The sequence below is a fragment of the Hippopotamus amphibius genome, chromosome 10 (assembly GCF_030028045.1).
Source record: "Hippopotamus amphibius kiboko isolate mHipAmp2 chromosome 10, mHipAmp2.hap2, whole genome shotgun sequence".
In the NCBI taxonomy this organism is placed as follows: domain Eukaryota; kingdom Metazoa; phylum Chordata; class Mammalia; order Artiodactyla; family Hippopotamidae; genus Hippopotamus; species Hippopotamus amphibius.
In genome coordinates, this window is record NC_080195.1 from 79,078,526 (window position 1) to 79,096,672 (window position 18,147).

The window sequence follows — 18,147 nt, forward strand, 5'->3', positions numbered from 1 at the left end:
AGATAACTCTTGTCCTTGGTCAGAGCTTTCATTTAGTTCCTCACACACTTCCCTTTATTCCAATTCCCTTTATTCCAATTCCCACCCCGCTCCAAACCCAAGGGCATGCTGCACCTGGGCTTGAGGTTTCTTAAAAAGTCTTTTGGTAATAACAGAAGGTGAATGTAGTTCAATAAATTGTCATGGGAATTGGTGCTATATTTTATTAACAATATACTCGGACTAGGAAGGTTCGCCTGCTTTGAAGAGAAATATGAAAGGTAATGTGATGAAGTGACTTCCTATTGTAGACTTTACAAAGCTCCTTTTGTTTGTAACTTATTGTTACTTTCAGTCTTTATGTTTCAAAGGTTTTAGATTGCCCCTTAGAGTTTGGAATTTATCTGTCCAGAACATTACAATGTCATAAAAAGGGGGAAAATATCCCCAAGTTCAAACTTCTATTTTCTATAATAAAGGTATAAAAATCCCACAGAACTCATTCTTCGTGATAGAATTGTGTGCCCCACAAGCTGAGACTCAGCACAAAGAACTGCGTACATCTCCTCTCCCTCAGTTCCCAGCAGTTTTCATTTTCAAGCAACCACTACAAAGTTCTTTTTCTAGTTACTAAGATGAATACAAAAAAAGATTTAATGCTCCAGGGCATTTCTGTGTTTAAAAAAAAAAGCCCTATCACCTGAATAACTAATGCAGACCTTAATGTGATATTCAACTTTATGATTCCAGTACAGACAGAAAACAGAGGAATTACACTTGAATACATACCAAGATACATTTGATGCTTCTAAGTATCATGTAATCTTTCAAACGAAAACAAAAAAGTTAGATGCTTTTTTACAACCAGGAGTACCCAATTTATGACAATGTCATAAAATGTGTTTACCAACACCAAAATAACACTAACAGAAAATAGAGCACAAAATGCAGAGCCGTAAACTCCTCTCACATGAGAAAGCTACAGCTCCTGAGTTTTGACCAGCATTTTTATGTAATTATGCTAGCTGTAATCACAAAACAATTATAAAGCATCAGCTTCTGTAGTTCAGGAATCTAAAGTATTTGATAGCATCCAAATCCACATGTTCTGTGTGGGAATTTGACTAATGCAAACGTGCTTTACAGAGTCATGATTACTAGAAAATTCCCTTTAGGGAAGAATACCTATCTTTTGAATAATTCCATGGGCTGGCACGGAACTGAAACCTGCTACTCAGGTACAAGCAAGAAATTTATCTGATTCTCATTAAAGAAGGCTTGTTTGGCTAGAGAACCATATTTGTGCAGGAGCATGGTGGGGAGGCGAACTTGCAAAAAAGCTATTTGAGGCCCTCCAGGTGTCAAAGCAGCACATGATACTAAACTTTTAATTTTAGGCTTTACGCCACAATTATGTCTGTCTGCCCCATAAAATCCTCTGATCAAATGAGATAAAGTACAGATATGATTTTTAAATGACTATACTATACTAATCTGCTATTTTCTCCTGTCTACTATAGCTTTCATTTATATCCATCTGATATAGTGAGAATGTAAAACATTAACTTATACATGCATTCATATTACTAATTTGTTATTTTGGTCTCATTATCTAGATTTCACATCCCTTAAGGGTACTGATTTATAAAGGCCAAACTGTTACTTCACTTTCTCTACTGTACAACATTGAATATATAGTAGTCATTTAACTGATTTAATCATTCTGTAATGGGGCAGGAGGAAATGAACACATAATTTGTAAAACACCCATTGCATTCTAATAACTTTGTTTGTTCACCTTCACTTAACAGAATAGATGCATTTCGGGAAAACTAATTATATGTATTCCCTTTCCTATATGATTTCCATTATAAAATTGGAGATTTCTTTCCATGTAAAACTAGGCCTTAATAGACTGTGTTAAACATCTCTAATGTGAAAGTGATTAAACTAATAGTCACATGAAATGCTGGGAAAGGGAAGAATTATTAAACGAGAAATTTATGAGCATTTAAAAAATAAAATTAAAATAATTGGAAATCAGAAAGGATTTATTTAGAAAGAATTACACGAAAATTGACTTCGGTTTTAGCAGTCTTACTGGTATTATTGATTTGGAAACTACCACATAGTATATTTTAATTTTGTTGATATATTTGGCATGACTTTCTTAATATTCTTGAGGATCAGAAATAAATTTATAACAGGTAGAGGAGTACATAGAGCATATCGATTAATGTCAACCTGACTGGAATTTTTTTCTAGTTTGATGAAAGAGTCTATCTTGGTCTTATTCTGTACAAAAAATGTAATGACTAGGGTAGGACACAAGAAGTATGCTTATCAAATTTGGAATGGCATACAGTTGAGAGAGATGATAAATGAAAGAATCAGATGCAAAATTATCTCAACAAGCTAGAATGTTCAGTCCAAAGAAACAAGGTTAAGTTTAACAGGAATATTACAAATCAAGTCTTATATTTAGTTTAAAAATTGGTTGTGAAAGTTACAGGATGGGTATATCTGAAAATACAGTTGGCCACAAAGTTAAAAATGAAATGGCAGTGCTATAAAGTTACTGTGATCAATGACTGGCGAAGCACAGGGTCTGGATTGATGGGGCACACCACTGCACAGCACTGCTCTGCCCACACCCAGGGTCCTCCTCTGTTGTGAATGAACAGAGAAGAACATGTTAGATGCATGAGATGACCAAGCAAAAGGTCCAGTGGCTTTAAGGTGAGGGAAGGTAGGAAAGAGAATAGGCACAGTATAATTTTTGAGGAAAATGCTAGGCTGTGATTTGCAAATAAAAGTTTGAGGTTTCTGTGCTTTGACTTTATACTTAATTCTAAGTTGAAGAATGAAGACTTCATTATAAGAGATTGTAGTGGAATAATATATACATCTAAAGTGACTGACAAAAATGACTACCAGCCCAAAGTTGACCAATATTCATGTACCAGGTTTTCAAGCCCACTTCTCAGATCACCAGTTTAAGAAAACAAAAATATATCCCTGGAGCCAAAAACCACTCAGAGGTCACCCACAAACACAACTTCCCCTAGACACCTAACAAAAGGGTAACAGAAAGAAGTTGCAGAGAAAGAAAAGATGAGAGAGAACAATAGTACCTTTCAAAGCTGTGAACTTCAAAGGGAGAAAGACTGAAAGAGAAAAGAAAGAGGTTGATAGGGATAGGAGGGGACCAGAAGGAAAAAGAACTTATTAAAATGACTGTAAATTCACTGCTTCTCTTTTTCTCTTTTTATGAAGTTCACCCTAATTTATAATGCAACTCTGGCGAAGGAGATTTTCCAATTTGCATATTTACTTTAAGATATTCCAAAGTGTCAGGCAAATTGGATTTTTATTTATATTTAGCAAACTAATCATTTGCCTTGAGAAACAGAAAGCTCTGATGTTCTGAGACTTCTTTTTCAACAGTGAAAGAGGCTGATATTCTCTCAGAATTTCCTGAGCTATTGGAAAACTGAAAATTGACAGAAAAATGATTTTGTTATGCCAAAGAGCCTGACAGGTGGGCAAACTATTTAAGGGGAATTGCAGTGACTTTCAATTATCTATCCTTAGACACTTATCTGTTCCTCATGGTGTCCTACCTAATGAATAACTCTTCTGCAGATGGTGAGAAAACCTTCTTAATTGCCACCAGGCTAAAATTAACAGCAAGCATGGGCAATGTTAGGGGAAGAACCTGGTATAATAGAGCTCACCTATCAAAACAAGGAAGCTGAATATGCACCTTGATGGTGTGTGCTATACAATAGGTGGTGAGGATCATTTTAGCATTATGAAACCTCATCAAACTCTATTGCTACTAAGAGCAAGTATTAATAAAAGTAGTTAAATAACTGTAAAACTATTTTCACTGGATTAATGTTTCTTGAGCATGCTTTGATATTTCTATTACCCAATCCTCAAAACTATCTTGAAAGCAAATATAATTCTCCTTACCCACACCTCAACACATTAACATCTGTAATATGAGTTCAAGTAACTTAACATTACAACTCAAACTGACATTTAACATTTAAAATGTACACACCTTCTTCTCCTAAGATCACAGTTCATAGTCTGGCAAGTGCTACCACTGTTTCTCATATGAGCTTCCAATTGTGAAGCAAATATATATGCAAATAAATGTCAAAATATGGTGTAGAGTATATACTATGATGTTCATCCACATTTAACATCACTTTATTGTAAGTCATTCTATGCAAGTAATTTAATAATTAGGGTAGTGATAGAAAATTGAAAGGAAAGAACAAAAGTGAAAAGTAGCGATTGAGTAAACAGAGGCATTTTAACATAATTAATTCTCAAATAATTGTATAGACTTCTTTGTTTCAGCTGCTGAATTCCTGCTACCAAATATTAACTCGTTCAGTCTTGCATACTCTTTTAAGAACTTTTATTGAGATATAATTGAACTGCATATATTTAAAGTGTGCAATTTGATATTTTTCTTATTAGTAACATATATATGGCAATCCCAATCTACCAATTCATCCCACTCCATCCCCCGCACTTTCCCCCCTTGGTGTCCATGTTTGTTCTCTACATCTGTGTCTCTATTTCTGTCTTGCAAACCAGTTGATCTGTACCATTTTCCTATATCCCGCATATATGCATTAATATACAATATATGTTTTTCTTTCTCACTTACTTCACTCCACATGCCAGTCTCTAGGTCCACCCATGTCTCTACAAATGTCCCAATTTTGTTCCTTTTTATGGCTGAGTAATATTCCATTGTATATGTGTACCACATCTTCTTTATCCATTCATCTGTTGATGGACATTTAGGTTGCTTCCATGTCCTGGCTATTGTAAATAGTGTGGCAATGTGTCTTTTTGAATTATGGTTTTCTCTGCTTATATGCCCAGTAGTGGAATTGCTGGGTCATATGGTAATTCTATGTTTAGTTTTTCAAGGAACCTCCATACTGTTCTCCATAGTGGCTGTCAATTTACACTCCCACCAACAGTGCAAGAGGGTTCCCTTTTCTCCACACCCTCTCCAGCATTTATTATTTGTAGATTTTCTGATGATGCTTGTTCTAACTGGTGTGAGGTGATACCTCACTGTAGTTTTGATTTGCATTTCTCTAATAATTAGTAATGTTGAGCAGCTTTTCATGTGCCTCTTGGCCATCTGTGTGTCTTCTTTGGAGAAATACCTATTTAGGTCTTCTGCCCATTTTTTGATTGGGATGTTTGTTTGATATTGAGCTGCATGAACTGTTTATATATTTTGGAGATTAATCCTTTTGTCTATTGATTCATTTGCAAATATTTTCTCCCATTCTGAGGGTTGTCTTTTATTTATAGTTTCCTTTGCTGTGCAAAAGCTTTGAAGTTTCATTAGGTCCTACTTATTTATTTTTGTTTTTATTTCCATTACTCTTGGAGGTGGGTCAAAAAAACATACTATCCCTTTTAAATCTCATTTCTTAATCACAACTTAAAAGTAAAGAAATGGGACAAAAACAAGACAGCAATTGCCCAAATGGCATTTTAATTATAGTTTTCTGCTTAACTTTTGTTTTAGTGCTCCAACATCTAAATAATCTAATGGTTTGGGGAACTGGAAGAGACAGTGAAAGTTCTCCATTCCAGATCTCTTCTTTTATTTTAAGGTCTATGAGTTTAAAAACTTGGCTGCCGTTTACTGGTGTTTGTAGAGACTTGAGTCTATGCCAAGGTAACTTAGAATGCAGTACATGCTGGAATGTTTGAAATGATTTAAATTGTACCCTAAAGCATCACTGAGCAGTAAGCAGGGCAGACACATACCTAGATATGTCCTGCTGGACCACTTCCATCTTAGAGTTTTCTAGAATGAATTTTTCTTTAAGTGATTAATATACCAGCCATAGAACCATATCACAAAATTGGTGCAGAATTAGATGGCTCATACATAAAGAAGGAACTCATGATTCACATCATTATATTCTCTTTAGGGTTGGAATTATCAAATATTAAATATTTTTCTATCACAAGATCTCAGAGGAGAAATATTCTATCAGCTAAACCCATTCCTATGATACCTAAGAACAAGTAGATTGATAAATATAGGGACCTGTGATTATTTTTTGTTTTTGTTTTACAGTGTTTATCTTTAATATTTATTATTTACTTATTTATTTTTGGCTGCGTTGGGTCTTTGCTGCTGCACATGGGCTTTCTCTAGTTGCAGCGAGTGGGGGCTGCTCTTTGTTCTGGTGCATGGGCTTCTCATTACTGTGGATTATCTTGTTGTGGAGCACGGGCTCTAGGCACATGGGCTTCAGTAGTTGTGGCACTCAGGCTCAGTTGTTGTGGCTCAGGGGCTGTAGAGTGCAGGCTCAGTAGTTGTGGCGCATGGGCTTTTTTGCTCCGTGGCATGTGGGATCTTCCCAGATCAGGGTTCAAACCCGTATCCCCTGCATTGGCAGGCGGATTCTTAACCACAGCACCACCAGGGAAGTCCACGGTGTTTATCTCTGGAAAAGCTAACTTTTCTAGTTCTTCATGTTGAATTTGAAGCTGGGCAAAGTTTGCAATATTGAAAACCTTTATGTAATGAAAATCAAGAGTATAAAAGACTGATTCTTTTTCATCTTACAACCATGTTTCTCGATCACGTCTCTACATATTACCTACTGGATGTTTTTGGAAAGCTGTTATGCTTAAAAAAAAATACAAAGAGTGAAATTAAATGGCTATTTTCCAAGCCTTCTTGGGCCTTATAGGGCAAATAAACAAGAAGCTATTAAGTGCCATGACAGCCTCCAACTTAAGCCTTCTCTATGAGCTGCAGAGTAAAGTACTACATGAAAAGGATGAGAAATTAGAAGCTTTTAGACATCAGCTTCCAAGATGAAGTTGTTGTACTTCCTTAAATTATGCAGTATTTATGTCATTGTACAAATATTGACTATCTCTTAAGATAGGGGAGATGTTTATTTCCTTGTGGGAGGAGCATAGGCGTTTTCACTGTTGTTTGTTTATTTTTGGTTTTGCTTCTCCTATTGTCCAGGGGATTTAAATAAAGCTACTTTGGAAATTATTTATAAAGAGTTGGCTAAGGGACATGATGCTTTAGCAAAAATCTCTGTGTGGCTTTTTAAAATTTAATTATGTCTTCAAGCATCTGGATACTATTCAATTGCTGCCCTGGGTGTCATCCATATCCCCACTTGCTAGAAGTTGAAAGAGACAGTACCTGAGATGCTCTTCGGCAGTTTAATGTTCCAGATTTTACTCATTATTGATTCTTGCAAATGCCAATCTACCCAAATCAAAAACTTTACCCCAAAACACAAATACAATTTTCCCAGAGCTTGTGTTTTTGTTTTGCACATTCCGTTATCTTAGATAACTTGTCTCTTCCATCACAATGGAGAAATGTTTTCCTCCTACTTGGCATTAGATACGTACATTTTACTTTGTAATACGTTTATCATCAATCAATTTTCAGGAGCTCAGTCTATTACTAACCTAAAACAGTGGAATGCTATCTTGATGATAGAAAACAGAGAAGGTCAGAGCCATGAAGACAGTAACTTGGGTAGACAGAAAGGGTAACACTTAAATGCAGTTTCTGATTTTTAGGAAAGGAATTATTGGACCTTCTTTAGTCCTCTTCACTTATTCTTTTGCCCCTCAGGTCTTTCCTTTTCCGCTTTTAATATTAGATTTCGGGAGATTCAATTGACTGCCATGCCCTACTGCCTAATCAGTCAGTAAAAAAGCACCAAAGTCAAGAAAAATATTTTAAGAGATGTCAGTTCCATAAAAGTCAACAGAGATAAAGAGATTTATTGCTTCTGTCCTTACTGTTGACCTGATTCTATTGGAGTCGGAAATCAAGAAAATCCGATTGTTTGTGTGTGGGTATGAAAGCAAGCAGGCAAGCATGAGAAATAGATTTAGTTTACAGGGGGAAAGGAATCATATTTATAAGTTGTCAGAAGTCCCCAGAAGTTGATATTTTACTGTGCTACCTCAATTTCTGGAACTTTTTTTTTTCCCCTCTGTTGGTAGAAGAGGAGAAAACAAGATAAATTAAGGTGTGATATTCTGTTATTATGCTTATTTGTTAATTAATTCATGTACTGATTTGATTAATATTTATTGTGCTCCTATTGTATGCTGAAAATTGTTGTAGTCACCAGAGTTACAATAGTGAACCATCCTAATTTGGCTCTAATTTCATCTTATATAGCCTAACGGAATCTGTCTTTTCACATAAAGAAAGATGAAAGGGATTGGAATAGAGCAAGAATGAGAGAAGAAACTACTCAAGTTGTAAACCAATCACCTCCAGCAATTTCTGTAGTTATAAAGTACCTTTTATGTCAGAGCTAAGTTAGAAGAGACTGTGGGTCCAAACTGAATCCCTGGGTGGTGGAAGGGCCACATAAGACATTGATATCTAGATTTTCTGGGATGGAAGGGAGTTCAGAGATAATTTTAGCATACTTCCTTTTACAGATGACAAGAAATACTCAGTTCAGAGGGACTGATTTGTTCATATGTCTCATTATGATAGTGTGAAAAATAAAAATGCAGTCTCTTGTGCTCTATTTCATGGCAAATTCTGCCAAAATATTTTAATGGCCCCTTATCTAAAAAGCTTCTTTCAAAAGCCATTCTTGTTGTGAGGGTATAGGAGTGATTGCTATAGACGATATAATGTAAGTTATGCTTTAGTTCATATAGGAGACTTAAATACTGCCATTTATACATATCTCAGGTCTTACTATACAGACATATAGTAATTCAAACATTTTAGGCCTATTTACTGACATACCCACAATCACATTCAATAATTTAAATATTCCAATAAGTAATTAATTCAACAAGGGGGAACTACTCATGCACTTCAAGCCAGGAATTCTGTAATGTGAACCCCCTGTTATATCATCAAAGCTCTCAAAATGTACCAGGTCACACAATCCACAGTATCTAAACATTATAATCATGTCACTCCATTTAACATTATCTGGGAGAGGAGATAAAAGGCAGGAGGTTAAAAATTATAGAAATTTATTTTCATCAAAAACATATATGCTCAAACATTACGGGCCTATTTAAAATATATTTACTCAAGTCCTCCTTAGAGGACTGGGATGGGGAGGGTGGGAGGGACTCGAGGGAGGGTGGGGGGGGGAGTCGAGGGAGGGAATACAGGGATATGTGTATAAAAACAGGTGATTGAACTTGGTGTACCCCCCCCCAAAAAATAAATAAATAAATAAATAAAATTAAAAAAAAGAATATTAATAACAGCATCAGGATGTTACAAGGATTTTAAAATAAAATTTAAGGCCTTTGGAGTTTATCTCAGAATGCCTGTGCTATTCAAAATGTTAATCACTGGCCACATGTAGTATTTAAATTAAAAGTAATATATTAAATAAAAAATAAATAAATAAAATAAAATATATTTACTCAAGTATTCCAGAAAAATTCGTTCTCACCACTTACCCTCTGAGTCCAATCAGTTGCTTTTTTAAAAAACTAGATACATTTAAGGCATTTTGTAAATTCATTATAGATGTAAAAATAAAGATATAGTGCAAAACAGTTCTTTTAGAAATCTTAATGATTTTAAGTATAACACACCCAAATTTTCATCCCTTTTTTCTGAAAACAGTGCCCAAAATGGACAACATTCTTTGAATGCATCTAATTGCTCAGCAACTCGTATACATGGACCCAAAACATACCCATCTTGTAAATACTGATCCCAGATTTCAAACACATCTCTTATGGGTTCCGGTTCATCGTTGCTCTTGTTCTTCTTGCACTTTTATCACCAAAACACAATACTTTTGTATATTTTGACTGCCTTAATTTTGTTAAAAAAGAGGATGTCCATCACCTATGCTCCGTAACTGTAAAGCATTTACTTTTAGATTTATGAACACCAATTAGAGTAAAGAAGCCAATGAATTATTTTTCATTTAAATTTCATCAGTACCTTTTGATAATCTTTGTATGCATACTAGCCTACAGCTTTTGTCCACTCGTGAAATGTATCAAGTACATTTTGGTAAACAAACATAATTAAAAACAGAAAATACTTTCACATGTTTTTAAAAGAAAAAAGCATGTCTCATGCCCTTATCGTAAAACATACATGATGAAATGTCTTCTGTTGAATGAAGTACTGCTCAGGAACCTCATATTTCCTTTTTTGTCTTTAGAAATGGTGTTTATTCAATATTGCTCACTAATTCTTGAGAAAAATCATGTAATTTATGGTCATCTGAAGACATTTCTGAGATTTCTATTTCAACTTCACCATCATCCTTAGAATCTTGAATGGTGCCAAGTCTGCATTTATTTTCTTAATTTGCCTAATAATTTTGAAATGTCTTTTTTTGCCAGTTTTACTCATTGCCACTACAGATGAAAATTAAAAAAAAAATTAGTTCTTAATTGTTTAATGAAAAGTTAAACAAAAATGCTACAAGGAAGGTGGCACCACACTTCTCTCAAAACTTTTTGAAGAATGATACACTATTTTAAGCAATGTAGTAAGAAAAATTGACAAATGATTAAAAGTTGATTATTCATTTCATTGTTGCATCATCCTACCAGGTGATTCCACGATCCTTCCATTTCCCTATTATTATAATCTTTATTAGAATAACTTAGCAGTGTTCAGTCCAAGGTGGCAACATAGGAGGCTCCTAAACTCACCCTCTCCCATGGACAAACTAAATCTAAGCTACATATGGAACACCACCTTCTGAAACAAATTCAGAAACTAGCTGAGTGACTCCTACATGTTCAATGAAGGAGAAAAAGCATATCAAAATTGGTAGGAGAAACAAACAAAATGTCACCATAAAACCCTATCCTCACTATGGCAGCATTCAAGTGTAAGGAACTCAACTCTCAACTTCTCCTTGAGGAGTGAAGGGTCTGGACTTAACAACTTGTAAGATTTCCACCTAAGAGCTAGGCCCCCAAAATACCTAGCTCTACTAGCTCTAAATGCCAAAGAGTGTGTGTCCACAGGACTATAGCAAACAAAGAAATAGTGTTTAACGGGCTCTAGAGGACTGGCCTGGCTATCCTCTCAGGGGTTAGAGCAAAGACAGCAGATTGAAATTCCCATCCCCCAGTCTTTTCCAGAAAGGAGGCTTGTTTGCCTGTCTTAAAAGCTGCAGCCTCAGGGTCAGGCTCCTAATTTAACATAAATCTAGGGGCCAACGTCAACCCTCTCCAGAGGCCAGGGAGACTAGTGGGTGCCATCTTTGTTCTCTCCCTGTCCCTATCCAGGTCACCCGTATGTCCCTGAAAGGAGCTTGTGCACAGAATACATGGAGAAAGTAGATCATCAAGTTTCCAAAATAAATCTTGTATTTATAAAAGACCCCAATGAACCCCAAGGGAAATAGCAAGATAAAACAAGTTTTATAATATTAAAAATGCAAACTTTCTCTTTATAGAGAAAGCTTTGAAAAAGACTAAAAGTCACATAATATCAATTCTCACAGTAGATAGAACTTCTTAAAAAGAAACCCCAAAAGTTTGAGTTCAAAGGACTCTGATAGTATTCCCAGGGTTAAATTTAAATACTTTATATTGATAAAAGTTGAATATCTTCTTTATAGGTTCTCTTAAGGATGGTAATAGGCACGCTTATGAAAAACTGTCTCATTCACATCTGCCTTTTTAAACTCATGAAAGATAGCTGAGATTTGAACCTAATGCCCAGATTTTTAATTACTGAATTCTGAGTTAGTAAAATTCACTCCCTTAGGTTTTTCAAATTAAAAACGTTTACTGAAACATTTTTGTTAATACATTTTCCTAAAACTTCATGGTTTTAAAATATATTTAGAATAAGTTTTCAAATATTATAGATTTATTATAATTCAATTTCCTAATTTTCTTCTATGATTTCAGATTAAGATTGTAGGAAAAAACCTCATTTTTAATTAAATTGTTGTTGGCATTATATAATCTGCAAAGGTAAAATTTTGAGTGCCTGATCAAAGATCCAGCATTTGGCGATAGAATTCTGCTGGACTTCATACTGTTCAGGAAGAAAGTTCTGCTCATCCAAGGAAATCAAACCTTGCAAAATAAACATCAGCTCTGCATGAGAAAGCAGGACCACGACATCACTTTGGCTGAAGATAACTAAAATTTATTGATAGGGGTTAGGAAGCCTGCACTGGAGAGGTTATGTCAGAGGCAAAGACTATTCAGGCAGCAGAAGATGGCTATTATGTGAATAATCTCCAGAGCATAAACCATAGTTTACCAAAAATATCTAACAGTGGTCACTGTTCTTGCTTTTGATATGCCATGATTAATATAATCACAAGTGAGAAAGCCACTGTTTGCTTCAGGGTATTTCTCTCTACCGCAAAACTTTCTCAGGTATTTGGATAAAGACTACAGTTACTCAAATTGCAGAATAAAGAGTCCTTCCTGCTGTGTGTATGTTTACATAGGGGTGACCTAATAACATCCTAACAGATGGGGACATTTGAGTAGGTGAATTAACAGCAGGTTAACAAACCATTGCATATTTGAAGGATCTTTGTCTTATACTGCCTGCTTGGCAAGTCTCTGCTTTTGTAAGTTCTGGATCTTTGTCATTTCACTGACTCCATTATCCACAATTTAGATTGAACAATATCATCACAATGGTTAAGTACAGTGATGTGTATGAGGTTGTCAAAAATACTTAGCCAGGTGGTTCAAAAACATACCGCCTTCAAGTCAGGTCTACGTATATCCTAGTTTGCCTGGGTAATCCTGGCTTATGACTAGTTTTATTTTTAAAGTTTTTAATATTGTCTGCTTTCACTCTCAAGGAGTTCTGGTTTCTGAGAGAAATTAGGTGGTCACTCTACGTATAAGAATCTAAAAGGACTCATCCCTCATCCCTTAGTTTTCAACAGTTAATTCTGATTGTAATAAAAATGACTCAGGATAGAGGTGAGGCAAACCCAGACCTTGCCACCATGCCACCACTGGGAAGACTTTCTAATAGTGGAGGGTATTGGGTTGAAGGATGCAGCAAATACAGACCGTGATTCATTCAAAGGCCAGAGTTAAGTCTGATTTCTTTGTTGGTCCTTTTACTGCATCTGGTTCAGTGTTGGGTGGGTGGAAACAATAAGCACTAGCAGATAGATTAGGTAAATTCTTAGTTCAACAGAGAGACAGGAGAACGACCACTCAATATTAGAATAATATATATTTGTGGTGATTTTAGAGATGGCCTCTCTGAAACAAACACCCACACACAAATAGGTCACTGAAACTTCATTTTGAATAAACTTTTCTTTTCGGTGAATACAGCAAAGAATGAATAAACTTGTCTCTGATGTTCTTTGAAGCCAAGTATGCCCTATAGGCATCAGCAATTGATTTGAAAAACAGAAAAAGGAAAAAAACCCTAGTGTAAAAATGTATTTATACTGAAAAAAAAAAAAAGCCTTGTTTTCACAACCAGATTGACTGTTGAACATGTTCTGAAAATGAAGCTTCAGATTCTAGTTAACACTATTTTTTCTCAGTAAATTTTGTATTTCTCTAATTACAATGGCTTTAATATTAAACAGACTTTTCCAGCCCATGCCAAGCATTTATTTGTGAGTAATTTTCATACCTGAATAAAAAAAACATGATGTAGAGCTGCCAGAATGTATTATTAAATCAGTGAATTCTAAACTAGGGCACTGTGATATCCTGGTGTGATGGAAGTAGGAACCACAGTGTTATGGAAGCACAGGGGCTTTGGCGAGACCTGCTTCTCTACCAACACCTCACCCTGAAAAGGAAATAGGACAAATCCCAGCAGAAACAGGATGTTTTAAGACTTAGAACAGCAACAAACACACTCAAGGTGTTTTAAATGGACGTTTAGGATAAAGTCTGAATTGTCATAGAAATCAGAATGCTTGATAATGATCAGTTACAAAAAGGTAAGGAAAGGTAGTCATTTCCTTCCTTACCCTTCTTTACGTAGTCCCTATCTTTGTAAATAACTTCACTGTCCATCCGATAGCCTAAGCCAATCCCTGGATTAAATTTTATCTCTTTCACTAGCCTTCTACTCATATCCCCACAGCATTGCCCAAGATTACTCAATGTGCCACACTAATGCCATCCTCCTGTTAATATATGTTAATACTAGAATGGGGTGGGCCATTTTTTTAGAGGACCTATTCAGGATGTTTGAGAGTTACCAGTTATTAATAGGGTCCCTTCTTTGGGCTAGAATCTACTATTTTTTCCTCAATGAGATAGAATGTTCAAGACCCTAAGAGACAGAAGCTATCAAATGTAATGCCTAGGCAATATCACATATTACTGCATGCTTCTCTAAACATGAATATATTCAATCATATTAACAGTCCTAGGCTCCCGAAGATGGATGGCAGAATGGTCTTGCTCTCACCTTATAACCCAAATTCAGTAGAGGTTAAACTTCTAAGAAAGCATAGTCTGAGAATTGGGATTTCTCTCCTGAGACTAAGATTGTTGGCCATGGTAAAATCCAAATCCGTCTTTTTTTTTTCCTTATGTATACAAAGGTAGTTTCTTCTTAATTTTTTTAAGCCAGGCCTATCAAAAAATAAACAAGCAAGATTCCTAAAAGGGTTGCTTATTGCAGGTGATACTGAAAAATTATTTACATGTTCCAAGCACTGCACTTAATTCAGTGAATATGACAAAAAGCAAAACAAGAATCCCTCTCCTCAAGAAAGACTACATTTGTTTTTCTTTAAACCTTAAGTCATTGTTAAAGAGCAAAGTTACCATGGCCCACCTAAGAACAATTCATCTTGTTTTGTTTTATTTCTGTGAGAAAGAAGAGTTTTTATGTGACAGAATGCCAGAGATCTCAATCTCCATTTGGAGGCTGATGACACTGAACCTTTCCACTCTCACTTCAAATGACTACCCCATGTCCCTACAGAGAGGACATTTATCATGTTTGTTTTCCTACATCCATTTCCTGTTCTCTCTGTAACCATTCCAATACTGTGCTGAGAACGAGATTTTCCCTACTGGATACATTCTGATGACATGACCAATCAAGACTGGAAAAAGACTGGAAAAGGTGCTCACAGATTCATTCCCAAAGTGGTGACCTAAAGAAACTACCCACTATGTCTTGCTACCTGGAGTCCAGGTTCTGCCCTGGTTCCTGCCCTACTTCCTCAGCACCCAATTACTCCTGTGAGCTCCGTAAATCACCGCGTGAAATTGCCCTTTGCGTAGTTAGCTTCAGTTTCCCTTGTTTGCAGTCCAGGATTGCTAATAGATACCCCATAGATCCTTCCAGAGGCACTGATTGCATTCCCTGGGCTCAGAGCATGCCTTTAATGCCTGGCAACAAGCACTGAGACAAGTAAATTTTACTCAAAATGAAAATGAAATAGCACAAAAAGATGGTGTGAAGACTCATCCTCTAATTTATTCTTATAAATTATTCCTTGTGATTAATGTAGCTAGTAGCTAAAACTGTTGCTTGGACACGACACAAAAATGCCAGAAAATTATTTTGCTAGATAGTAAAAAGCTACTGACTTTTATACCAGATTATTATTACAGCAATTACACAGCTGACATGCAGAAGCCTTGAAGATATGTGGCCCTTGGGATAGCAAATAAGAAGTTTGAAATAAATGAAACTCAAATACTGGAATTGTGTTGATGGTCAGCACTGCTCCTTTTGGCAAGAAAGCAGTTTCTTTTCTTCCAAAAAAGGATTTGCATGACACTTGCCATAGACATCACTCTTCCTCCCGGCCACACATTAATTGACTACCCAGGTGCTCAGAGTAAGGACAGTAGCACCAAGTGCTTATTTAAAAAAAAAAAATCCTTTCAAGGAAGCACAATAATCACAAACATGATTGCCTTGATAATAATTAATACCTTGGGCTAGCTGGTAGCCTAAATCAATAATGGTTTTTTTGCCCATCTCAAGTCTGTAAAATTCCAGACATGATCCTTTCTGCACACCCCTCGCCGTAAGAGCTGAAAGCAAAGCCTGTGTCAAATTCTTGATTCTGTATCTATCGCAGGCACAATGCAAGAGATAAAACCTAATGAGTTTCTACAAACACAACCAATTTGTTAGCATTGACTGGTCACTTCAGTGAAAGAACCAGTCAATTTAATCAAATTGGCCAAACTGGCCTTAAGCTGAAGTGACAAATGGATGCAGTCAAAATAATCAAACTACATAAATAGACTGGGTGCGTTCACTTCTATATCCTTATTATGGTTCTGAATCTTAATATTTTTGCTAACAAGCACTCGTCTCTGCTGAGTGGGAAAACGTTAGTATTGGGGATCAGAAGCGAGATGCCTGCTTTACCCCAGTGGTCATAACCAATCATCTGAATGCGCAAAACCTGTAGGCAAATGGAATAAACCTTCCCCCAACCTCTTGACTGAGGGCATGCCCGGGAGTCCTACACCAGGTTTTCTAATCACTGGCATGTGAAGAATCCAGAAGAGACATTGCCCCTAGCCACAGTATAATTGGTTATATACATACAGTATAAACATACATTTACTGGACAGTGGACACAGGAATACTGAATTACAAAAAAAAACAAAAAAAAAAAACCCAAGTGACTCTACCAGGAATCTAAGAAGAATAGACAGCAGAGAGGGCTTTCTAAAGCCCCAAACAATCATGGTAATTCACTTCCAACTGTTGCCCTGCTGGCACTCTTCCTAAGCAGAGAGCGGAGAGCTGCTGCATCTCTCAGATAACAAGGTAATTAATGTTAAAAAGGAAGACCATATTGAGGCGGGTCACTTGTAGCTTCAGAATTATAAAAAGGTAGCATTAAAGAGCCTATTTCCATTTGGCTCTAACTTTTTTTTCTAAGGCTTATTTTTAAAAGATTTGAGAAGGCAGGGGTAGAGACGTGAATAAACAAAAGCTATTATAGGAAGATGAAATTCCTTTTCTCTTGGCCTCTTTCTATTATAGAACTTTTCTGGAGCCCCAATGGCATTTCATAACCCAACCTTCCAAAATTATTCATCTACTTAAAAAAATCATATCATAGAATTTATTCATAAACACCTTTAGGGGAGATGCCATCCTTTCAATGTGCCCCAACTTTCCACCTTGATTCTCTACTTTGCAGGTAAATACGTAATCACTATTTGTTAATTACTCAAACTGCAATTATTGTCACATAACATCTGGAGAAATTTTACCATTAGAAGATAGTGATGGGCTTGCAGAAAGCTATATGGGAGGATTACATACGATTTAAATGTCCTACTTTAAAAGGAAAGACTAAGAGAAATTTAACATTACTTTCAAATCCATGACACTGATTTCATTATAAACAACAATAGTAAATTTTGTCTTCAAATATCAAGTAGAAGAAAATATTCCACCTTATGCAGCAGCTAAAAGAAATAAATGAGACCTTGAGAAATATTATTAGGCTTACTTAGAGAAGGTATAATCGTAAACATAATAATAGTTAACATGTACTAAACACTCTCTGCTAAATACTAGACTTAGTGTTCCAATATGTTAAAATATTTAACACATTTAAATTTCATAACAACCTTAAGGGATAGTTATGACTTTTATCCTGTCTTAAGGTGGTAAGATAACTGAGGCACAGAGAAGTTGAGCAACTTGACAAAGGTAACACAGCTCATAAGTGGATGAGTGAGGATTTGAACCCTGAAAATACAGCTCTGAGATCCATACCCTTAATCCATACATACAGAAGCCCTTGAATAAAACATCTGGATATCTCTGTAAATGAAATATTATATATAGCTTAATTTTGAATACAATGTTGGATGTGCTGGACAACCTCTCTAGGAATGCTAATATTAATAGAAGAAAATAATTATAGTAAATAGTATATAACTTCTATACTGCATTCTAAAAATATTAGGACAGATTACATTTTTGATACTATTTACTTATATATGTGTATATATCACACTCACACATTTAATTACTTAGTGGTGAAATCTATGTCCAGAAACAACGCCCATTACAGAAAGTTTTTAAAAGTTTTAATTTCTTATATTTACCTGTAATGTCTGTTTTTTGAATGTATATTCATGTATTTTTGATCATAAATATAATTGATAGTTTGGATCTGGGGCAAACAATCT